The following is a 26,591-nucleotide window of genomic DNA, read 5'->3' as shown; positions in this document are numbered from 1 at the left end:
ATATATATATATATTTAATCACCCCAATGGATTCTACTTTCAAATAAAGTAACATTCGTAGATACAGAGGATAGGAACTACAACATATTTTTTTTTGGAGCATACAATACAACCCATAGCAGATTAGAATCTACAAGGAGATCTTTTATTTTTTATTTTTTGTTTTTTTCCAGTACCAGGAATCGAACTCATGACCTCACGCTTGCCAGGCAGGTGCTGTGCCGCTGAGCTAAATCCCCAGCCCCTACAAGGAGATCTTTTAAAGCTGAAATATATTTTAATTTAAAAATGAGTATGGGAGCATATAACGCATGATAAATACTAAAGTGTCTTGGTAGTCAAAATGATGGCCTTCCCATAAATGTATACAAACTAGTCTCCAGCACCTGTGAATGTGTTAAGCTTCATGACAAAAAAGTGTTAGGGTGGTAGATGAAATTAGGATTGCTAATCTCAGGTGATTATTCTGCAATAATCAGAATTATGTTTGGCTAATTATGTTTGGCTGGGCACAGTATAATACCAGAATATATCTTGTTGGGCACAATATAATCACAAATTTGTACAGTATGAGAGAGAGAGAGAGAGGGAAAGAGAAGGAGGTTAGATGATTCTATGTCAGAAAGATTTGCCCTATATTGCTAGTTTTGAAGATGAAAGGGAGGCAACAAGCCAATGATTACTGCAACCTCTAGAAACCGGAAAAGGCACGGACATACTTTCTCCCTGCAGCCTCCAGAAGGAATGCGGTCATGTAAACATCTTGATTTTAGCACAAAGAGATCTGTTTGGGATTTCTGACCTTCCAGAACTGAGAGATAATAAATTTGTATTGGTTTAAGTCACTAAATTTGGAGAAATTTGTTAAAGTAGCGTTAGGAAAATATTAGAAGTGGTAATCTCAGTAAAGGAAGGAAAATGCTCTTTAAACCAGCTGATTTTAGTGTAATTAGGAGCAATAATTTGAGATTTTAAAATAGATGTATTTAAGGCAGATGTTAGAAAAGAGTAATTTGACACATACAATAATTTATTAAAATCAGCTGCTAATGTTCAGGCTGCTGCAGGTAGTGATGGTACCTTAAACGGACAAGAGGTTCTTCAAACAGAGATTTTCTCAGTAGTACGTGTTTGGAGGTCAAGTAATCCCTTCAAATGTATGATTTGTGTTTGTTTCCCTTAATTAAATTAAACTTACTAAAAAAAATGGTGTGTATGTCCATTAGAGTATGTTGAATTCCATCAACACAGCTGGACTTAGAATTTCAATTTCACTGGCACTATCAGGAAGTTCACCTGTGTAAGTAGCGTCCCTCGGGAAGATTGTCTTCATGTGTAATTTGATTTCTACAGTTACACAGAATGAGAACCTGGCCCCTCGCAAACACGGTATTGATCTGGTAAGAATCTGCCTTATTCTTATTCATGAAAGCTATTTTCAGTCAGAAGCATGTAAGGGTTTGAAAAAAATCACCCTATTCTGAAGGAGTACTAAGACTTGGAGTGACTATTGTTACCCTAATTTGGCTTCTAACTTCGATATGTTGCTATATATTCAAGTTGTATTATATTCTGAAAAAATAATATTAGCTATGAGGAAGTCAAGAAGCCTCTGGCTCTGATCAGAGGCTTTTGCTTTTCATAAACGGCACATTTCAAATGTCTTATATCTGCCTTTGATTAGTGGTTTTTAAATTTTTACTTATGTACCAAAGAGGGAAGGGTGCTGTCTGTGAGAGCACCTATGGAGGAGTCAGAGCGCAGAAGAATTTGTGAGCCCTGAGGGTTTATAATTAATCTTACACAATTCTCAGCTTCTTGCAGAGATTTATTCTGAATTGTTAAATTTTATTCTGGACAAAATAGTTTCTTCTTTCCTTTTCCTTTACCCTATTATCAAAACACTATTTGGGAAGTTTTCTTTATAACTTCTTATTCGTGTGTACCTCAACAGAGACAGTTGAAACAATACTGAGTTAATTTAGTGAGGATGATGTATAAAAATAATTATTGTAAATTTTTTTTAATTAAGGAAGAATGCTTCCAGCTGTGACAATATAATGCCATGTCAATATATGGGAACATTATTGTTTGGGAAAATTCAACCATGAAATTCCCCCTGACAGGTGAGAGGAATCTGCAGATGGTTTCCAGAGTACAAAGAAGCAGGGCAAGTTGAGCTATGATGGGCTAGGATAAAGGAATAGGTACATATATTAAGGATTATGACACACATAGAGTGCAGGAATTCCCAGACACTTTGTACTCAAGCAAGCTGATAAATAAAATGTTTGGAATCCTGATACGGTAGTATCTCATTTCTGTAATCTCTATATATGCTGGCTGGGCAGAGTGGTGCATACCTGTAATTCCAGCACTTGAAAGGCTGAGGCAGGAGGATTGCTATGAGTTCAAGGCCAGCCTGTGCTATGTAATGAGTTCAAGGCCAAAGCCAGACCAAACCAAACCAAACCAAAATAAAACAAAATAAAACCCTCTATGTATTCTAGACCTGGAATTACCTAGTTGTCATTATGAGGACTGTGATTGCTAACCAGATTCTTTTAACATGTGGGCCTATCAAGAGCCATATTTTCTACTTTCCTTAAGTTTAACTATTTCCCTTCCTACTCCTAATGTTACTGTTAACATATTCTAATTCAAATGTTTCTTTTTTTTTTTTCCTTCTGGTACCAGGAAATGAACTCATGATCTTGCGCTTGCCAGGCAGGCGTTTTGCTGCTGAGCTAAATCCCCAGCCCCTAATTCAAATGTTTCTGTCACTGGACAAGGGCCAAGGAGGTCTGCCAAAGAAGAAATAGGACCTCAACTCATCCAGCTCATGTATAGGTTGTGGTTCACTGACTTATGTTGCATAAAAGCACTGCAAGATGTGTCAGTGAGAGGCATAGAAAAAAAGGAATGTGTGCTCTCAGAGTGCGACATAGTATGGTCTGGGGCTGGTATTCTTTCTGTGTTCTTGGGGGTGTCTTCCAGACATTTAGGATGTGTATTCCTGGTGTCTGTCCAATTATCCATTTAATGGGCTAGGTTGGAATGTGAAGTATTTGTTTGAAGTATTTGCACTTGTTTGAAGTTTAGAAATATAGCACCCATTTAATAGTGCTTTTTCCTTGAGGTTGGAAGTCTGTGAAATTTGTGACTCTATTGAGTTAATGGTTTTCTGTGTAAAAATCACAATAGAACTAATCTCAAGCATACCTTGTTATACTGTAATACCAGAAGCAATGGGGATATGGAAGAAAAAGATTTTTTTTTGGTTTTTTTTTTTTTTTTTTTTTTTTTTCTCCGGTACCGGGAACCGAACTCACGACCTTGCGCTTGCCAGGCAGACGCTTTGCCGCTGAGCTAAATCCCCAGCCCTGGAAGAAAAAGATTTTAAATTTCACATTCTAGTTATGTGCAGTATTTTTTCCAGAATTATGTTTCCTTAACTCCTTTAGTCAGTTAACATTGAGAATAGCATTATTTTCTCAGTAAAATAAGACAACCTTTTTTTTTTAAGTTCCACAAAGTACAGTAGCAAAAATAAATTCAAACTCTATTTTACTATGTTCTGTATTAGGTCCTTGGGGTTTTTGACTGATGATAAACATCTATATCATTAAATGTCTATTGATTTCAGCTTTATAATAAGAATCATTGCTTAGTAGAAAAAAGAGCTGTGAAGTAACATGCTAAGATATAATGTTAAATTTTAAAATATTAATGGGAATACAGTAAATGTAACATATTCCTCTCATAATGTAGCTGATTGGCAGTAACAAGAATGCAGAAAATAATGGAAGAAAAATGTATTACTAACCACTTCCTAGGAAAAACTTTATATCTTTAACAGCAGTTAAATTTGCTTTCTTCCAGCTCTTTGTATATATAGATAATTTTCATTTACAAAAACCTCTGCATTGTTTGTGGTTAATTCAAATCATTACAGTGAGGAGGAACTTAGCAAGAAAATACTAACTTCCATCTCTAAATCTCTCTGGAGAGCAATGGCTGCAAACACATTCCTTGTCAGAGATACACAGGCTCCAAATTTCAACACTGAGATAACAGCTCCTCATATTGCTTTCTCTTACTTGATTCGGGGCAAAATGTCACCTTTGTTGAAAGCAAACCACTGCTTTTTGCAGCAATCAGTTGAAGAAAATTTCACCATACAGATAAACTGAGGTATGGATTGGGGAAATATGAAGGAATCTAGGACAAATTTTATGATTCATCCAGTAATAATTATTAAATTTGTTAAATTCTGTTTCTCATAAGTGTTATTTCAATAAGTGCTTCAATAATTATTGGGTTACCTTTGACACTGAACTGAATGTTAATGTATGTGGTCCTCTCCCATTTCCTTTTGTTCCTCTAGCCTTTCCCCAGTAGAGCTAGTCGTTAGGTAGCATTGCTCCAAGGACAGTCATTACAATAGAACCAGAGAACCAAGGCAGTAATCCAGTTTTCGTTTGTTTTTTTTTTTTCTGTAAATTTAAATTTTTACATCCAAAAGTAAAGCAGAAAGATATGAAAGAATATTCAATCGGTGGGTTCCATTTTGTCTCTACAGAATAATCTCTTTATTCTGTAAAAAGAAAAAAGTATTCAGGGCCTGGAAGCGTAAATCGATGGTAGAGCACTTTGCCTAGTACACATGAGACCCTCAGTTCCATACCAAGTACGACAGGAGAAAAAATATTCAGTGACTCTTGTTAATTCATGGTAAAGAGTACTTTATTCAGGGCCATCATGATAGGTATAAAGACCACTGCAATAAGATTGTGTTGGGAAGGAATGAGATTGGATGCAACTCTAAACATAGGATGAACAAGTGGGAATTTATAGCCAAAGAGCAGGGCAGTGGGTCAATGAACCAAAAATAGAGAGGACACATCAGAGTAAGAGAGAATTTGGGGTAAAGGAATCTAACAGTGTACTTGCTGAAGATGGGTCATGGGCTCAGGTGTCATCTGGGATAATGGCTGAAGACAAAGATCCTGGTCAGATATGGAGGGTGATCATATATCAAGGCTGATTTAGCAGTTTTTTATTAAAGCTGGATTTTGTAAATAAGTGCCCAAATAAATTTATTTGTGTGTTTATTTATTTATATAGTTAGTTTATCAGTACAATTTAGATACACATAATGATCACATTCATCATAGGGAATTTGTACCTGTACATGATATATCTTGATTCTTCTTTTTTCGTATTCCCTATTTTCCCTTCAATCCTTTGTCCCCTCCTTATTTACAAAGTTTTATTTCCATTTTATCCTTTTTAAATCTTTTACTCTTCTCCCTTCCTTCCTTCCCCCTCTCCCTCCCTAGTTCCCCTTTATTTTGAATAATTTTTCCTATTTCATAGTACCTGTTATACATACACTTCAGTCCTAATCTACCCTTTTGGTTTCTCACACCAAGGAAACAATGTGATATTTACACCTGTGTATGATTTATTTCACTTAATGTGTGGTCTCAAGGTGCATCCATTTACCTAGGAATATGTCAAGTTTATCCTTTATGGCTGAGTTGTACTCCATTGTATAAAAAAATCACATCTTTGTAAATCCATTCCTCAGTTGGGCATTTGAGTTGTTTCCAAGATTTAGGTATTACAAACTGTGCTGCTGAAAACATGGGAATGTATACATCACTGACGTTTTTAATTCTTCCATAAAGATAGACAGCAGGTGAATTGCTGGGTCAAATGGGACCTCTAATCCTAGTTTATTGAGGAATCTCCACATTGATTTCTGCAGTGGTTGCACTACTTTATATTCCCATCAAGAGTGGAGCAGGGTTTCTTTTTCCCCATGTCCTGGCAATATTTGTTATTAGTTGATTTCTTGATAATTGCCATTCTTCCAGGAGTGAGATGGAGTCTCAGCATTGTTTTAATTTGCATCTCTTGAATGACCAGTGATGTTGAACATGTTTCATATGATTATTTCCCATATGTTTTTCTTCTTCTGAGAAGTGTGTATTCATTGCAGATGCCCATTTTTGAATTGGGTCTTTAAATTTAGGGGGTCTTATTTTTCTTTAAATTGTTTGTATGTTTTAAATATTAGTCCTTTGATTGAGGGACAACTGACCAAATTTTTTCCTCTCTCTGTGGACTGTCCTTTCACTTTATTGGTAATGTTTTTGCTGTGCAAAAGCTTTTTAATAGGATGAGATCCAAGTTGGTGATTCTTTGTAGTATTTCCTGTGCAATCGAGGTTTTGTTCATGAAATCTTTGCCTACACCTATATCTTCAAGAGTTCTACTTAGCAGATTTAGTGTTTCTGTTTTAATATTTAGATCTGTCATCCATTTTATTTAGTTTAGTGCATGATGAGAGATATTGGCCTAGGTTTAGTCTTCTGCATATGGAAAGCCAGTTTTTTCAGCACCATTTATTAAAGAGACTATCTTTCTTCCAGTGAATGTGTTTAGGCTCTTTGTCAAAGATAAAGGGGCTGAGTGTGTTTAAAGTTGTTTCTACATCTAATCTGTTCCATTGATTTTCTGGTATGTTTTTTCCCCAGTAACATGCTGTTTTTATCACAGTGGCTTTGTAGTATAATTTCAAGTCAGGGATTGTGATGCTCCCTGCTTTGCCTTTGTTGCCTAGGATTGTTTTTGCTATTTTAGGTCCCTTGTGGTTCCAAATGAATTTAGGGAAGATTTTCTCTAATTCTGTTGGGTATGCTAATAGTACTTTGATTGGGATTGCATTAAATCTGTAGAGCGGTTTGAGAGTATGGTCATTTGTACTATGTAGGTTCTTCCTACTCATGAGCAAGGGATGTCTCCATTTTCTGACATCCTCTTCAACCTCATTTTCAATGTATACATCTTTTACTTCCTTTGTTAGATTTTGCTCCCAAATATTTCATTTTTTGATGCTATTGTGAGGGTATTGTTTTTCTAATTTCTCTCTCAGTGTGTTTGGTTTTTGTGTACAGGGATGCTATTGATTTTTGAATGATGACTTTGTATCCTGCTATGGTATTGAATTTGGTTATTAAATCTATAAGCGTTTTAGTGGGGTTTTGGGGATCTTCTATGTAGAGTATCATGTCATCTGAGAATAATGACAGTTTCACTTCTCCCTTTCCTATCCTTTTTTTTTTTTTTGTATTTTTGAGACAGGGTCTCACTATGCAGTCTGACTGACTTTGAGCTCACTTTGTAGCCCAGGCTGGTCTTGAACTTGCAATGATCCTCCTGCCTCAGCCTCCCAAGTGCTGGGATTACAGGTGTGCACCACCATACCTGGCCTCCTTTCCTATTCTTATTCTTTTACTTCGCTCTTTTGTCAAATTGCTCTGGCTTACAACTATATTGAATAGGACTGGTGACAGTGGATATCCTTGTCTTGTTCCTGATTTTAAAGTGAAAGCTTTCAGTTTTTGTTGATTTTATATGATGTTAGCATTTGCTTTGTCATAGGTACCTTTTATCTGATTTAGACAAAGACCATCTATTCCAGTTTTCTTTTTTATTTTAAAGGGAAAAAAACCCAAAATAACAACAAAGACAAAACAACATAAAAATAAAAACAATTCATAAGAAGTTAACGATAGTTGTTATAGTATGTCTTGTTATCTTCAACAGTGTTGCTTAGATTACCAAATATAAGAATGCAAGATTGATCAAACAATTAAATATAATATAAAATAATTTAAAAAAACATTAGAAATGACACAGAGCTTCACTAAGCAAGATGGTAGGAACTCAATAATGATTTTTATATTGCATATTATTATTTTCAAATTAGTTCAGATTACCAGATATAGGCATATAAAACTGGTCAAAGAATTAAGCATTAACTCTATTCCTTTCAAGAAACCAGTTGACATGAGCAGTACAATGATCCCAGCTATCCTTGTATATACATTATTCCAATTTTCTGTAGGATTTTTTTTATCATGAATGGGTGTTGGACTTTGTCAAATGGTTTATCTGCCTCTACTGAGATGACTATGTCATTTTTGTCTTTGGCTCTATTAATATGGTGTATTACATTTATTGATTTGCATATGTTGAACCATCCCTGTACCCTGCAAATGAATCCTACTTGGCCATGGTGTATAATCTTCTTGATGATTTGCTACATTCTATTTGCCAGTATATTATTGAGAGTTTTTGCATATATGTTCATTAGGGAGATTGGCCTGTAGAGTTTTTTATTTTATTTTTTGTTTTGGTTGGGTCCTTCTCTGGTTTTGGTAATACTTGCTTCTAGGGATAACTTTGGGAATATTGCTTCCTTTTTAATTTCACTAAAGAGTTTCATGAGTAGTAGCATTAGATCTTCTCTAAATTTTTTGTAGAATTCAGCAGTGAATGCATCAGTGCCTGGGCTTTTCTTTTTTGGTAAGATTTTAATTACATTTTCTTTTTCTTTTTAAATTTTTTTCTAATACCGGAAATCAAACTCATGACCTTGTGCTTGGGAGGCAGGTGCTGTGCCACTGAGCTAAATCCCCAGCCCCTTTAATTACATTTTCAATTTCATTGACTGATACTGTTTTTTTCTTTTTTTTAGAATTTTATATCTTCTTGATTTATTTTTGGCAATTCATATATATCTATGAATCTGTCAATTTCTTCTTCTTTTTTTTTGCATTTTATTAGAGAATACAGGTCCTCAAAGTAGGTATTGATGATCTTCTGGTCTTCCACAGGATCTGTTGAGATTTCACCCTTTTCATTACTAATTGCATGAATTTGAGTTAAATGTTTTTTTTCTTTTGCACGCAGAATATAGTTGGATCTTGCTTATTCATCCATTCTGGCAGTCTGTCTGACTGAGAAATTGAGACCATTTATATTAATAGTTATAACTGATAGGTATTGGCTTATCCTTCTTATATTATTTTTCTGTTATTGTTACCTTGCCTTTCCTTTCTGTTGAACTGCTTGCTCTGCCTGGAGGCTTCTTTCTGTTGGTGTTCTTGGAATTGCAGTCTTATCTCTTTCTAGAACAACTTCAGAGAATTTTGGAGAGTTGGTTTGGTGGTCATGAAATTCTTCAGGTGTGCTTTGTCATGGAAGTGTTTTATTTCTTCATTAATTCTGGAAGATAGTTCTGCAGGGCACTTCAATCTGAATTGGAGGTTGTTTTCTTTCACAGCTTGAAATACTTCACTCTAAGCTCTCATTGACTTAAATTTGTGTTGAGAAGTCTGCTGTAATTCTAAGGGATTTTCCTTTATGGGTGATTTGTTTCTTTCTTTAACCATTTTTAATATTCTATTCTTGTGCTGAATTTCTCAAATCTTGACTATTATATGCTTTGATGTATATTTAGTTTGATGGCTATTGGAGGTCTATATACCTCACTTATTTGTATATCAAATTCTTTACCCATGTTTGGGATGCTTTTTGCCATTACTTCTGTGAAGAGTTTTTTTTTTTTTTTTTTTTTTTTTTTTTTTTTTGTGGTGTTTGTGCTTTCTTTGGCTTTCCCATTACCTCCTATCAATCTTATATTGTTCTTCTAGGCTTCATCTTTCAGGTTTTAGATTGATTTTTCATGGTCCCTTGCTAATTTTAAGTTATCTTTCTTTTCATGGTTGCTAACCACAATTCTGTCTTCTAGGTCTGATATTCTACCTTTGCCTTTATTCAATGTGTTGCATATACTTTCAATGGAAATTTTAATTTCCTGGATATCTGTTTGGATCTGTTTCATGGCTTCCATTTTTTTCCTATGTTGGGCATCATATTTTCCATCATTTTCCTAAACTCCTCTTTTTAAAAAATCTGTGCCTACTCTGGATTCATTGGGCATGTCTTTCATTTTGATTATCATTTATTTTTAACCAGGGAGATTTTCTTCTATAGCCTCATCCATTTTTTTAGTTCTTCTGACATCATTTTAGACAGATCCAGGGTGTGACTTCTGATTTCTTCTATCTCATTGTGCCCTGGACTTGTTCTGTGTTGGCTGAAGGTCTGGGGTCGCATTTTTCTTTGTCATCTTCTGTTTTCTATTTTTAATTTTGTTTTGTTTTCTATGTTAGTGCTGGTAGATTTCTTATGGTAGATAGCTTTATCACTAGTATTGAGGCATCCTTATGAAATTTCTATTTCTTAGAGATGTATTCTAGGTGTTAGTGGTTCTTGGTCTTTGTGTCTATCCCAAGAACATACCTTCCCAGTTTATTAAGGATGGAAGACTGCTATCTATTTGGCTCTGAACTCTATCCTTTCAGAGTGGACTATAGTGATGTTTATTACCCCAGTTAGTCACAGTGTTGTCATATGAGGGGGAAAACTCACTACAAGATGCATGACATCCTTGCTACAGTAGTGCACTTAGCAATAACAATAGCATCAAACACAGTCTAACAGTTGACCAACTGTGGTAATGATTAATTTGGTACCTTTAACCACAGGAGCAAGCTCTACAGTTATATAATGAAATCCAACACATACCAGGAACTTAAATGCAATGAGTTTTCCCTTTGTAGATTGATTTCATCTGCTGGGTCTGTTAGGTGCCCCCCATTGGGGATCAGTGTCCTGCAGCTGCTGGGCCATTCCTGCTAGTACCACTGGTGCTGCTGGGCCACTGTGGCAGCTCCTGCTGGCACCATGGTCCTTCTGATGCCCAGATAAATTTAAAAGATGGTCAGAAACCTGGCTAGAGTTTGATTAAACAAAGAATCTTTGTCATTCCTACCAAAGAGAAAATTTAGAGACAAAAATCTCTTGTGCTGAGAGAGGAAGAGACAGTCAAAAAAGAGCAAAAGAGTTAAATGTTAATCAGTCATCCCTAGAAATGAGTTCTCTATTTCTGTAAACCAAAGCTTGTGTTGAAAAGGAGAGATGTTGATAGACTCTCCAGATAAATTTGGGCATCCAAGAAAGGGTATGTATCTTGCTTCTGTTTCCTGCCAGTGGCCCTATGATTCGGATAAGATGATAAAATGTTTTTTTTTTTTTTATGATACTAGGGATTGAAACTAGGACTTTGTGCATTCTGAACATGTGCTTTCCCACTAAGATATACCTCCAGCCCAAAATGAGGTGCTTTGGGATTAAGCAGCAAGGGCACTTCCAGGAAGAAATTCAATTGCACACAATGTGCTTTCTCTTTTAATCCTTCTCTTTAAAAATCTCACAATAGATATGTAATGTGCTAGACCTATTTATAAAGAATATCCATGAGTCAAATATGTGTGGCCACTTTAGAGAATTATAGAGGGAATTACCGTGCAATCCATCAAAGTTTTAAGGGTCACAGAAGGGGAAAATTTAGAATGGAATGAAGTAACATTCATGGACAAGCTAGGTCTTGGGTGAGAATTGGCCATGAATTTGGTCACCAGTAAAAATAAAACAAACAAGCATTGAAACCCCACAAAAATCAGTCAGGGAAGGAATAGATCTTCAAAAGGATAATCTTTTCTTCTGCAAAACCTAAACATAGAAGCATGGAAGTACAGAAGTAGGAAAGAATTAAGAACCATGATAAATGACTATTTCTTTTCTTTTTAAATGATTCAATCCAGTCATGGGCAAAGGAATGCTCCACATTTAAAGCTCTATTTTGATTGTAGATATATTTCTTGTTAGCAGGTGAGAGTGCCAGCAAGTTCCTGCTCTTTGTTTTGTTTCTCTGGTTAAACTTCATGTGGCATTATTTAAAGCCCAGATTATACATTATTTATTAGCCAAGATTATTATTCCCTAAAATAATCAACAAACAGGTAAGTGCATTACTTCGCTTATTTGTGGTGCTGGGGGTTAGAATCCTTACATACAGATGCTCTACCATTGAACTATTCTCCCCATTCTCTGTTGCTTTTCATTTTGAGGATCATACTCTGAATTTGGAGGCATTTCTCAGATGCCATATCATGAAATTGTGCACACATGCATATGTGTGTGTATCTATACGTGTGTGTAAGTCACCATGAAGCCCTTTCACCTGTACCCTGTATCTCTTGGCTGAGCCTCTGTTGCTTCACTACTCCTTCCAGGCGACTTTCCTCTGAATATTTTATTCCTTTCTCAGAAATAGTATTGTGAAGCTGCTATGAACTGAACTATGCACTCTCAATCTCCATTAAAGTGCATATGTTGAAGTCTTAACCCCTAAGGTAATGGTATTTAGAGATGCAGCTTTGGGGAAATGAGTAGTTTTAGATAAAACTATAGGGCTGAGGATAGAAGAATTTTTTTTGTTTTTCTTCTGGTACCAGGAATCAAACTCACTACCTTGTACTTGCCAGGAAGGCACTGTACCACTGAGCTAAATCCCCAGCCACAGGGCTGAAGATATAGTTCAGTGGTACAGTACCTGTCTGGGAAGTAAAAGGTCCTGAGTTTGACTCCCAGCACACACACACACAAAATAAAATAGGTTAGATTATAAGGGTGAGACCCATACTATGAAATTAGTGCCCTGTAAGAATGGACACAAGAGTGTGTGGTCTCTCTCACTCTTTTTTTTCTCTTTTTCTGTCTCTTTCTGCCAGGATGTCATCTTGCTGGCATCCTGACCTTGGACTTCCAGCCTCCAAAACTGTAAGAAATAAATCTTTCTTGTTTAAATTATGTAGTTTATGGTATTTCATTAGAGCACCCTGAATTGACTAAGACATAAACATTACTCTTTCCAGGAGGAAGACATTTTCTGAATGTCAAGTGGTTATTGACTTTAAGTCTACTGGAATGCATTATGATGGACATAAACTAGTGCTTCTTACCATTTATATATCATCATGTGAGTGTTGGATTTGGTTCTACTCACAAATGCCAGTGGCAAAGAGACACTCATTGGTACTATTTATGACAGCATCAATTAGCTGCAGTAGGCATAAATGACAGAGAAGATATTACTTAATGTCATCATAGGGATTAGGAAGTCTCAGATCTTCCTCTGTTAGGAAGATCTTTTACAATTTGTACAAATACAAACTTCCTTTGAGTTTTTCATAAAAATAGTTCTGTACCCATAATTAGTATTACATACATGGAGCTCAGATTTTGCTTTTTAGATACCTGGAAAAGTAACAGTCTAACACTTAAAATTTGAGCTATCTCCCACAGCAATGGTAAACTATAGAAATACCTCTTGGAAAGTTTAGTGTTGAGAATTTTCAAGATGTTCAGACCCAATGGTTTAACTAATTCTACATTGTCGATGGCTTGAATTGAGTATAATGGTGTGCACAAGAAAGTACTTGAGTTAGTTAAGGTATTTTAAAGCCAAAAACATTATTGATCTCATTTCTAGGGGCAAATCACATCAACCCATATATTATTATGGTTATGATATTTAGAATAAATTTGTCTGCCTGGAAAATATGTTTGAAAGTTGATAAGGACAGCAATGTTCCCACATGCAAGTTCCCATTTTATGAAATTCCAGTATTCTTGGCTCAATTTCTGTACATGCTGGTAAACATAAATAATTTATTTGCAGAATGGATGAATGATTATTTGGAGGCAATTAAAAAAGGGAAACAGGGGGCTGGGGATTTAGCTCAGCAGCACAGCGCCTGCCCAGCAAGCGCAAGGTCACGAGTTTGATCCCCGGTACTGGAAAAAAAAAAAAGGGAAACAGAAAAGAGGAAAACAATAAAAATATTGAGAGTAGATTAGGAAAAAAAGAATTTAGAAATCTTAAGCTAGAAAAGAAAGACTAGAAACAAATCAAATCCTGGAACCACCCTGTCATATCTGTTAGAGCAAAGGAACTGAGATGCTTATAGAGGAACAGTAAATTGAGGACCACCTTCAGGCCTATAGTGGGCTTCTGGGGCGATGGTAAAGAGTTCTGTGTAATAAAAGCAGAAAGGCTTTACATTTTGAGTGAACCAGCAAGCACACAAAAAGATAACTTTTAGGCTGTGTATTATTGATGGGAAAGTCAAAGAAGTTTACCAGCATTTCCTTGAAACTGCATGACAAAGAGTCTACAAAGTGTCTAATAAACAAGAAAAGTGACTGGAAATTAATTATATGATGCCCACTATTACTAATTTAAAATGTTCTTATAACCAATGCCAACTTCATTCCCAACATCATGGATTAAATGACAGTGAAAAAAGGTTATATTTCATATTTTTTATCTGTTCAGGTTTATAATCTTATATCTGAAAGCCTTAGGTTTCATATAAATATATGTATATTCATTGCATAGAGTTTAGCAATAGGTTTGGGAATTTAACCTAGAACAGAGCTACCAGTATTTTTCAGCAAAACACAAACATTTCACAAAAACTGGAATAAAGCTAATAAATCATTTCTTTAGATTGGAAGAGGACTTTTTTTTGGCCAAATAAGTCCAGGTTGAATCAGGTTTCACTGCTGAGTGAGTGATGAATACATTTTCAGTTTTAAGACATTTGCAGATTTCAGAGGTAGGACTAAGGGTTTATGAATTTATACTACCTGTTCTGTAAAATCAAAATTGAGTTTGGGTTAAGAACTATGAAGATGTGCCAAGTTATAACTTTCCCACTAGAACTGAATCTGGGTTGTATATGCAGAATCTGGGTTGTACAAAGCATAGAGGCCCCAGGAGCTGATATGGTAACCCTCATGGGTTGACTGTAAGTCATTCTCTCAGAGCTGACCACAGACACAGAACGATTGGTACAACCTTGTCTTGTGATGCCTGCCATAAGAACACGCTCAAATTTTCCACAATTTTTTCAAATGTTTCTGTTACTGGTGAGGTAGAGGAGGTAAGTAATCCTATTAGGACACATTTTGGGTCCCACAGATAGTTAGGAGACAGTTTGGGCTGCTTAGCCTATTTATTCCAGGATGGTAATTCACTCCATTAAAATCTAGGTTGCCCAAACAGTAAGGAACATATTCTGCTCAGGTTTTATGTATGTATGTATGTATGTATGTGTCTATATGCAAATATATGCAACAAATATTATGGCAACATATATATATATGTACATATAGTATGCTGGTAACAACAACCTCTCTCTCTCTTTGTGTGTAAGATCCCAACTTTGCTCTAGAAAAGATATTGTGCTAACTATTACTATAAGTCAGGCAAGTAACAAACGTGTATTTAATTATATGGCCCTTTATTGGTTCAAAAGCTGCAACCAAGCCTGCAATTATTTTAACATACACCAATGTCAAAGCAAGAGGAACTTAAATTCCAAACAAAATCATAGTAACCCTGTATGTATACATCAGAAACATTTCAGGAAAAACGAACAAGGCGAACAAAACAGAGAAGCAGAACAAAACAAGCACAAAGAACATGGGGAAAAGTAAATGGAAACCTCACAGAACAAATATATGTTGGCTGATAACAGGAAAAGCTAGAGAAGTAGTGTGGGACTGGGCATGAACTGGTATGCATAGGCTAAAATACTTTTGACCACCATGCCAAGTATAGGGGCAATAACAATAATAGTGACATCCAGGGCATTGATTGTGCGTAGTGTGTGCCAGGCATTCTCTTGGTACTGTATGTGAATTAGCTTATCTGGTTTTCACAGCAATCAAAGGAAGCGGGAACTATGACTACCTATGTTTAGTAGATGAAAAGATTAAGGCAAAGAGAAGTTAAGTAAGCCTGCCCCAAATTATAGAACTAGTAAAAAGTGGAGGTAATATTTAAGACCAGGCAGATACACTTTTGAGCCACCATCATATACCAGTGACCAAATATGAAGATCAAACAAGAGGATGAATCAAAAGTCATCAAAAGTAGTAATGCTATTATTAAATTGTAGAACCAGGTAGAAGTGAAAGTGAGAATGTACGATGTATTGAACCAATAAAGGGCCAAGTAAACTGTGAGCTCTGGCCCAGCAGTAAACTGCCCCATGGTACATGCATCCTTGGAGACTTCTTTGGAGATTTCTTGCTCTCAGGATCTTATTCACCTAATTCCAGTGTGTCTGACTCTCTTGGTTTCTGGAAAGTGGAGTCAGCTGAGCCAAGTGATCCCATTATGGTCAGGACTTGCTTTCCTTTGGCCGCTGTGATTGGTTTGCTAATAGGTGATTGTCCTCAAGAACCTTGTAGATGGTTTCTTGCTGAGGTTTCTGGGAGATAGGCAAGTGCTCCTGCTTGCTGATTTTAGATTTCAGAGATAGTTAAATTTGGAGTTGCCTTTGTCATCTTCTATCAAATAGGGCTGGTCACTGGTGCCACTATAGTAGGAAGAAGAGACCGAGCTCCAAACACAAGAGTTAAATCCTAAGTCCTGTTAAGAGAGTCCAGGCAGGCACTGTGCCACTGAGCTATCACCCAAGCCCCCCTTTTAAGAGAGTCCAAACTCTCTTACTCAAAGTTTCACTTTTATGAGCCAATAAATTCTGTAAAGTAAAGCAAAACGAAACAAAACAAAACTCATTTGTATTAGGGTCTTCATCACTTAAAAACAAGGAAAGTCCTGGACTGAGATGTTGCTCAGTGGTAGAGCACTGGCCTAGCATACACGGAAGTTCTGTGTTTGGTCTCAGTACCACAAAAAAGTTATAATAAATACAGGGTGCTGAAACTTTGGAAGAGTAATAAGTTTGGTTGGAAAAAGAAGTTGGGTCTGATGTTAGGAAACCTGTAACTGGAAATGTTCCTGACATTCTTGGAAATATGAATTTAAATGCAAATTCATGTATGGGGATATCTATTCTGAGGCTCCTTCTTTATCAGGCAAAGCTGATGATAAAGAGGCTAATTGAACAATGAATGTGGGTAAGCTCTGTAACCAAGGTGGTAGTACAGTTAAGCAGAAAACCAAGAAACAGCTCTAGGGAAGTGCTCTTCTCAATGTTTTCATAATATATGCACCCAATCGATAAATTATTCTATTGCATTTCTCTGAAGTATAATTTTATCCTGAAGCAATCTAGTTTAATACTTGAAAATTTTTAATAAATAATCCTATCATACTTTCCTGTCACAAAAATATGTCTAAAAGTTGAACCTAAAGCATTTTATTTTCTATGATTGTAGAGTTGAATGTTAAAAGTTTTTCTGGAATTGAGGTATTATTACAGTTATTTAAAGTACAAATTTACCCACACAACATACATATATTATGATTTAATAAATTATTAATGCAAAGTGTTTTGGAACTACTTGTGGCAATAGGTGTAATTCATATGATTTCTGCCTCTATGCCAAATGCTGAAATAATAATAATAATAACAATAATAGCAATAGTTTATATGTATTAGTATTATGTGCCAAGAATTGTCTAAGTCTTTTTAATTTATATGTATTTATTCTTCACAGCACAACTATGATGTAGTGATTGTACTCACATTTTAAATCCATTTGTGGATATACTATTACTTATCATTTCTTACCACTAGACAAAGTGGGGTTTTCAGCATCAATTTCATTTTATTTTAATGATGTAAGCACTAAGAAATCTTTATTACTCTAAGTAAGTAATGGAAATGGAAGATTTTAGTGTAGAAATATTACTTAATTTTTAAAAGTTCTTTCAAGTTATGTGCTAGAAATCTTGCATTTTTTATTTTTAATAATCTCAATGACAGTTGGTTAAGTACTTCTTCAATGTTGAATCACAAATGTAGAAGTGACTAATCTTGCAAATATATTGTTACTCAATTACTATAGTAAATTCGTTACTGAGAAGTCTCCTGAAGAGGCCTCAGTGAGACTTTCTGATAAATATTAGTTACTTTTGCCCTTAGGAAGCATCTTTAGAGCTTTAGGTTTAGTTATGTATTAGTTAACTTTCCTGTCAGTGGGACCCATAACTTAAAGTAGGAGAAGTTTAATCTGGCTCACAGTTTGAAGGGTTCAGTTCATGGCAGGCTGGCTCCAAGGCAGAAACATCAAGGTAGAAAAGTACAGTGGAGCAAAGATGCTTAATTCATGGTAGCTGAGAAGCAGAGCAGTGGAACAGTGTTGAGGAGGAAGGGGTGAGAGACCAGATACAGTACCCAAAGTCATGCTTCCATGACCTACCCAGATGCAACTACCAATCCACAGGGTGGCCTCAAGCTAATCACACTGAAGCTTACCTATCACATCCCGCCCCTTCTCAACTTGACATCAAAACATATCTCCTTAAACCATACTTAATTTCTAAGTAAACACAAAATCAGAATTCTTCCAAATATAATACAACTATCTTTCATACAACAGAAAGTACAATAATCCTTTCTCTAAAGTTCCAATATTTTTCAAAAATTCAAGTCTCTTCTGATACTGGAGGCAAATACTTAGCTGTAAACCTCTGTAAACAAAAAAGTTATGTAATCCAAGGTACAATGGCACAGGGCAATCTTTCCCATTCCAGAAGGGAGGTATAGGGGATAGAAAAGAATCAGACTAAAGCAAAGCCAAAACACATCCTATAGCTCTATATCTGGCGTTTGGGGCACATAAAGTTTCCCATTCCTATGACATTGTTGATTGCAGCCCATATGTCTTCTCCCTTGGAGTGGCTTTACAGACAGGTGCAGCTTTTTTAGGCAGACATTCCATGTTCCTGGCACTCTGATTTCCTGGGATCTCTACTTCACTTTTGGTTTCATTCCCATAGCTTCATGCATTGCCCTCTTAAGAACTCCTTGTTTGGTTTCCCAGGCCTTCCTCTGAAATATTGGTGGAAGACTCCCTGACCTCACAACTTTTTCATTCTGCATGCCTGAAAGACCAACATCATATAGATAAAACCAAAGTCTGCTGTCTGTGGGTGCAGAGGCCAGGCCTTCTTGGACTACAGCTGCAGCAGCCTCTGTGTACCAAATAGCTAAGCATGATGAAATCGATCCTGGGAACCAATTCTCTAGGCCTTCCTTCTCAACTATAGAGGACAGGGGTTGTATTCTTAGATCAAACGTTCATGCATTTGTACCTCTAAATCTGTGATGGCTGGGACCTTGTTGATTCCTGAGTTACCCTCATGTATTTTTCTTCTTGTCCCAAGTAGTTGACTCCATTGTAAAGAACTGATTTCTTCAGCAGCCACATTTTTTGGTTCCATCTTTACCTGTGGTAGGTATTTGGTCAAAATTTATATTTTTCAAATTTTTGTGCTCTGTTTTTTGTTTGATTCTTACTAAAAATCTGGCTAAAAGCAGTCAGTGGTACCCTTGTCACAGACCAAATACTGGACCATCTTGGAATTTCCTCCACTAGATTAGTCCACTGTCCTTAATCTCAGTCTCCTGCAAAGTCTCAGGACATGGGCCAAATGTAGACAAATTTTCTGTCAGAGTGTAACACACATGACCTGACATGGCAAGATAAACTCCATTTTGTTTTAACTCCATTTTAGAAGTCACATGAACTCAAACTCTAGATGAACTCACTCTCCTCCCTCTCCCCTCTTAGGTAACCATAAGCCCACAAAAGAAAGAACAAGTCATTAAATAAAGGAACAAACGGGACAAACTGTTGGGTAAGCTAAATTTTAACTGCCATCCTGGTTGACTAACGAAACTTCTGGGAAATGTAAACCTTGTGACAATTTTGTGATATTCTTGTAAAATTTCAAAATAAAGTAAAGTGGTTGTTGTGGATACCTGTAAAGGTATAAAAACTCAGTATAAAGTTCTCTCATGGTTGATATTCTCTGAATTTGTGTCAGTTTGTCATCTGCAGGCCAAGTAAAAAGCCTCATTTGTTCCTATACTTGATCTCCCATGAGTGCTCTTCTTGCTGATTTTGCTGTTACAGACCTTTAGTGCAATTGCCAATAGAGTCCTTGCTCCCAGTGCAAACATCCTGAGCTTCCCCTGTATGGTCCACATTCCTATCAGCATTCAGTCTTCTGAGATCTGACCAGAATTATCCATCATGTTCTGTTTACAACATTCTAGGACTTCTCTATCTTACATCTCCAGATCACTTTCCAAACTCCTCCTGTAAACCAGTACCAAGACTTCTGCATCACATGGTCAGGTACAGTCACAGCAATGAGCCTACTCTCAATACCAATTTTCTTTTCTTTTTTATTTTATGGAAAAAAGGTAAAACAAAAATTCATAAAAAATAGAATAGCATCAGTTAATACATTGCATATTGTTATCTTTAAGGTAGTTATTCAGAGTACTAGATACGGGCATTAAAATGTTCTCCAATCAATATTAGCACAAAACTTCCCTTTCAATGAACTAAGAAACACTAACAGTATAACTGACTTGCTGTTTTCCACCATTTTCCCTTCTATCCTTTCCCCTCTCCCCCATCCTAGTTACCCTTTCCCTTTGAACAATTTCTTTCTATCTCACTATACCTAATGTATATTTTAAATCTTATTCACTTCTTCAGTTGCTCATACAAGGGAGAGAAAATGGTGTTTACACATGTGAGACTGACTTATTTCACTTAATGAGTATGGACTCAAGTTGCATCCATTTACCTACAAAAACCTCAAGTTTATTCTTCTTTATGTCTGAGTAGTACTCAATTGTATAAAAATATATCTTTTTCATACATTCTTCAGCTGATGGGCATTTGAGTTGTTTCCAAGATTTAGCTATTACAAACTGTGCTCCTATAAACATGGGTGTACATATATCACTGTGGAATGATGTTTTTAATTCTTCTGGGAAGATACCCAGAAGGGAAATAACTCAATCAAATGGACCCTCTTCTACTAGCTTTTTGAGGAATCTCCATACTTATTTCTAAAGTGGTTGCACCACTCTACACTCCCACCAACAGTGGATAAATGTTCCTTTTTCTCCATAGCCCCTCCAGCATTTATTATTGGTTGATTTCTTGATGATAGTCATTATTTCTGGGTGAGACGGAATATCAGTGTGGTTCAAATTTGTATGTCTCAAATGACCAATGATGTCGAACTTATTTCTTCATCTAAGAAGTGTATATTCATCTCAGATGCCCATTTTTTGACTGGGTCCTTGAATTTGGGGGGTCTAATTTTTTTCAGTTCTTTATATGTTCTAGATATAAGTCCTTTGTTTGAAGGACAACTGGTTAAAATTTTTTTCCACTTTTTGGCTTTTTGTTTCATTCTGTTGATGATTTCTTTTGATGTGCAAAAGATTTTTAATAAGATGAGATCTCAGTGTTTGATACTTTGAATTATTTTCTGTGCATCTGGGTTTTGCTCATGAACTCTGTGCCTATAACTGCGTTTGCAAGATTTCTACCTACTTTCTCTTCCAATACATTTAGTGTTTTTGTTTTAAAATTTAGAGCTTTGATCCATTTTGACTTTAGTTTAATGCATGGTGATAGACATGGGTCTAATTTTAGTCTTTGGCATGTGGAAACCTGGTTTTTCCAGCACCATTGATGCTATCTTTGTTTCAGTGAACATATTTGGCTCCTTTGTCAAAGATAAATGGCTGAGTGTGATTGGAGTTGTTTCTGCATCTTCTAACCTGTTCCACTGATCCTCCTGTTTTTTTATTTTTGCCGGTAGCATGCTGATTTTATAACAGTAGCTTTTTAGTATAATTTCAAGTCAGGGATTGTGATGTCCCATGCCTTGCCTTTATTGCCCAGAATTGCATTTGCTAGTCTAGGTCTCTTCTCCAAATGAATTTTAGGAACATTTTCTCTACTTCTGTGAGGTATGCTAATGGTATTTTGATTGGGATTGAATTAAATCTGTATAAGAGTTTTGGGATAGGGCCATTTCCACTACGCTGGCTTTTCCTACCCACGAGCAAGGGATATGTTTCTCTTTTCTGATATCTTCTTCAATCTCTTTTTTTTAGGATTCTGTAATTTTTAATGCATAGATGTTTTATTAACTTTGTTAGATTGATTCCTAGGTATTTTGTATTTTAGGTGCTATTGTGAACGGTTTGGGTTCTCTAATTTCTTTGTCAGTGAATTTGTTATTTGGGTACAGAAATGCTATTGATTGTTGACTTTGCATCCAGATACACTGTTGAATTTGATTATTAAATCCACAAGTCTTCTGATGGAGTTTTTGGGGTTTTCTGTGTAGAGTATCATGTCATATGCAAATAATGATAATTTACTTCTTCCTTTCCTGTCTTTTTTCTTTTTATTTCTTTCTTTTGTCTAATTGCTCTGGCTAATGTTTACAGAACTATATTAAATAAGAGTGGTGATAGTGGGAATCCTTGTTTTCTTCCTGATTTTAGAGTAAAAGCTTTCAGTGTTTGATCATTTACTATGATGTTAGCTGCTGGTTTGTCATAGATGGCTTTTACCAGATTGAGATAAAGATCATCGGTTCCTATTTTCTGTAGGGTTTTTTTTTTTTTTATCATGAATGAGTGTTGGACTTTCTCAAATACCCTTCCCGCATCAATTTAGATGATCATGTGGCTTTTGTTTTTGGCTTTGTTAATATAGTGTACTACATTTATTGATTTGTGTATGTTGAACCATCCCTACATCCCTGGGATGAACCCTACTTGATTATGGTGTGTAATTTTCTTCATAATTTTCTATATTCTGTTTGCCAGAATGTTATGGAGGATTTTTGCATCTATGTTCATTAGAGATAATGGTCTGTAGTTTTCTCTTTTGGTTGGATCTTTCTCTGGTTTTGCTATCAAGGTAATACTTGCTTCTAGGAATGATTTTGGGCATATTGCTTATCTTTTAATTTCGTTAGAGAGTTTACACATTAGTGGCATTAGATCTTCTCTAAATTTCTTGTATAATTCAGCAGTGAATTAATCGGGGCCTAGGCTTGTCTTTGTTGGTGGGTTTTAATTATATTTTTAATTTCATTGACTGATATCAAGTTATTTAGAATATTTATATCTTTTTGATCCAGTTTTGGTACTCCTATGTATTTAGGAACTTCCATTTCTTCTGTGTTTTCCATCTTATTATATTACAGGTTCTTGAAGTAGGGATTGATGATCTGGATTTTCACAAGATATGTTGTGGTTTCACGCTTTTCATTCCTAATTGCTTGAATTTGGGTTTTTTTTTCCTTTTGATGAGGTTGGCTAGGGTTCTGTCAATTTTCTTAATCTTTCAAAGAATCAACTGTTTGATTCATTTATTTTTTTATTGTTTTCTTTGTCTCAATTGTATTAACTTCTGCTCTGATCTTTATGATTTATTTTCTTGTGCAAGCTTTGGGGTTGATTTGTTCTTCCTTTTCTGGGAGTTTTAGGTTCAACATTAAGTTGTTTATTTGAGCTCGTTCTGTTTCTCTAATATAAAAATTTACCACTGCAAATTTCCCATGTATGACTGCTTTCATTGCATCTCATAAGTTCTGATATGTTGTATCAGCATTTTTATTCACTTATAGATACTGTTTAACTTCTTTTTCAATTTCCTTTATGACAAATTGGTTGTTCAGGAGGGTTTGTTTAATTTATAGGTGTTTATGTAATTCTTGTGCTTTCTTTTGCTGTTGACTTCCGATTTCATTGAACTATGGTCACATAACATGCATGGGGTAATTTTAATTCCATTGTATCTACTTAGGCATGTTCCATGGGCAATTTGTGGTAGATTTTTGAGAATATCCCATATGCAGCTGAGAAGAATGTGCATTCTGATACTGTGGGATGGAACACTCTGTAGATATATACTAAGTCCATTTGTTGATAGTTTTGTTTAATTTTGATATTTCTTAGTTGATTTTTTGTGTAGTTGATCTATCTAATTGTGAAAGTGGGGTATTAAGGTCCCCAATTACAATTGTGTTAGTGCTTATTTGATTTTTCAGGTCTATTAATACTTGTTTTGTGTAGTTTGTTGCACTAGTATTTCATTCATATGTATTTATGATTGTTATCTCTTCCTCTTGGAGTATTCCCTTACCAAGAATGTAGTGACCTTTCTTGTCTCTTTTGATCATTCTTGGCTCGAAGTTCACACTGTCTGTGTATAGAATAGCTACCCCTTTTTTCTGAGTTTCTCTGGCATGGAGGATTGTTTTCCATTATTTTAATTTTTAATTTTATTTTAAAGAGAATAAAAGAGAACAATAGCAAAATAATAACAACATAGACAAAACAAACCAAACAAAGCAAAAACAATGAAAATGATACAGGGTTTTAAAACAACATGATAAGAATTAACAGTGGTTGTTATACTACATATTGTTATCTTCAAAAAAGTTGCTCAGATTACCAAATGTAAGAATGTATGATTGATCAAAAGGGAATAAAAATAATAATAAAATAATAAAAAATAAAATAATAATAAAAAACATTAGAAATGATACTGAGTTTCACTAGTCAAGATGGTAGGAATTCACGAATGGTTGTTATATTGCATATTGTTGTCTTCAAATTAGTTGTTCAGATTACCAGATATAAGCATGCAAAATTGGTCAAAAAATTAGGCATTAACTGTTCCTTTCAATAAACTATTAGTCATCAGTACAGTTATCACAGCTCTCTCTCTCTCTCTCTCTCTCTCTCTATTTATCTATCTATATGTGGATCCTTCCTTCTTTCTTTTTCTCCTTTCCCTCATCACAGTTGTACCTTCCTTTGAGCAATTTCTTTCCTTTTTGTAATATCCATTGTACATTTTGGGTTTTATTTACTCTTTCATGTTCTTATAATGAGACAATATGATGTTTACACATGTGGGTCTGATTTATTTCACTTATGAGTATGGTGTATAGTTGCATCCATTTACCTATAAAATCCTTGAGTTTATCTTTTTTATAGTTGAGTAATACTCCATTGTATAAAAATACCACATCTTCCTTATCCATTCCTTGTTGATGTGTATTTGGGTTGTTTCCAAGTTTAGCTATGACAAAGTGTGCTCCTATAAATGTGGGTACATGTACATCACTGTAGTGTGATGTTTTTAATTCTTCTGGGAAAATACCCAACAGTGGAATAGCTGGGTTGATTGGAACTTCTAATCCTAGCTTTGTGAGGAATCTCCACATTGATTTCCATAGTAGTTTCACCAGTCAATACTCCCACCAACAGCAGAGAAGTGTTCCTATTTCCCTGCAGCCTCTCCAGTGTTTGTTATTGGTTGATTTCTTGATGATAGCCATTTTTTCTGGGGTGAGATGGAATCTCAGTGTTGTTTTAATTTGCATTTCTCAAATGACTAATGACATTGAAAATATTTTCATGTATTTATTTGCCATTTGTATTTCTTCATCTGAGATGTGTGTATTCATCTTAGATGCCCATTTTTGGATAGGGTCTTTAAATTTTGGAGGTCTGATTTTTAAAAATTCTTTATATGTTCTAGATAGAAGTCCTTTGTCTGAGGGATAGTTGGCTAAATTTTTTTCTCAATTCATGGATCTTCTTTTTACTCTGCTGGTGATTTTTTGATGTGCAAAAACTTTTCTTTCTTATTTCTTTCTTCTTTTCTTTTTTTGGTCTTTTTGAGACAGTATCTCACTATGAAGTTCAGGCTGGCCTTGAGCTCACTTTGTGGCCTAGGCTGGTCTTGAACTCACTGTGATGCTCCTGGCTCAGCCTCCAGAGTGCTGGTATTACAGGCATGTGCTACCATACCCAGCAAACTTTTCAATAAGATGGGATCCTAGTTGTTGATTCTTTGAAGTATTTCCTGTGCAGTTTGGTTTTGTTTATGAACTCTCTGCCTACCCCTATGTTTTCAAGATTTTTACCAACTTTTTCTTCCAGTAGATTTAGTGTTTCTGTTTTAAAATTTAGATCTTTGATCCATTTTGACTTTAGTTTAGTGCATAGTGGTAGACATTGGTCCAGTTTTAGTCTTTGGCATGTGGAAAGCCAGGTTTTCCAGCATCAAGTATTAAAGAGGCTAGCTTTCTTCCAGTGGACATGTTTGGCCCCTATCAAAGATAAGGTGGCTGAGTGTGTTTGTGGTTGTGTCTGCATCTTCTAATCTGTTCCATTGATCTTCAGGTCTGTTTTTGCCAGTACCATGCTGATTTTATCACAGTAGCTTTTTAGTATAATTTCAAGTCAGGGATTGTGATGCCTCCTGCCTTCCCTTTGTTGACTGAGATTGCTATTCTAGGGCTCTTCTGGTTCCAGATGAATTTTAGGTATGTTTTCTCTAGATCTGTGACCTATATGAAAGGTATTTTAATTGGGATTGCATTGAATCTGTACAACAATTTTGGGAGTATGTCTATTTTCACAATGTTGGGTCTTCCTATCCATGAGCAAGTAATATCTTTCCATTTTTAGAAATCCTCTTTGATCTCTTTTTTCAGAGTACTGTAGTTGTCCCTGTATAGATCTTTAACTTCTTTTGTTAGCTTGATTTCTAAATATTTCAATTTTTTGGATGCTATGGTGGAAGGTATGGTTTCCTTAATTTTTCTCTTGGTGTGTTTGCTGTTTGTGTATAAGAATGCTATCGATTTCTGAGTGTTGATTTTGTATGCAGCTACACTACTGAATTTGTTTATTAATTCTAGCAGTCTTATGGTGGAGTTTTTGGGGTCTTCCATGTCATCCACAAATAATGATAATTTCACTTCTTCATTTCTATCCTTATTCCTTTTATGTCTCTCTCTTGTCTAATTGCTCTGGCTAATGCTTCCAGAACTATGTTGAATAGGAGTGGTGACAGTGGACATCCTTGTATTGTTCCTGATTTTAAAGTGAAAGTTTTTAGTTTTGTCCATTTAGTATGATATTAGCCATTTGTCACAGATGGCTATTGTCAGTGTGAGGTAATGACCATCTATTCCAATTTTCTGTAGG

The 26,591-nt window shown here is 35.5% G+C and overlaps 1 protein-coding gene across 1 annotated transcript in view; it reads left to right on the top strand.

Annotated features, from left to right (window-relative positions):
- Positions 1–1,370: 1,370 nt before the first annotated feature.
- Positions 1,371–26,591, top strand: part of Cga (glycoprotein hormones, alpha polypeptide) — a 75,555-nt gene continuing 50,334 nt past the window's right edge. The window contains exon 1 of the mRNA XM_005377714.2: positions 1,371–1,400. The gene's annotated coding sequence lies outside the window, so the exon portion shown is untranslated. The remainder of the gene's footprint in view (positions 1,401–26,591) is intronic.

The sequence above is a fragment of the Chinchilla lanigera genome, unplaced genomic scaffold, assembly GCF_000276665.1.
Source record: "Chinchilla lanigera isolate Chin_1 unplaced genomic scaffold, ChiLan1.0 scaffold00010, whole genome shotgun sequence".
Lineage (NCBI taxonomy): Eukaryota > Metazoa > Chordata > Mammalia > Rodentia > Chinchillidae > Chinchilla > Chinchilla lanigera.
The sequence above is the reverse complement of the archived record's forward strand: the minus strand, read 5'-3'. Positions and strand labels throughout refer to the sequence as shown.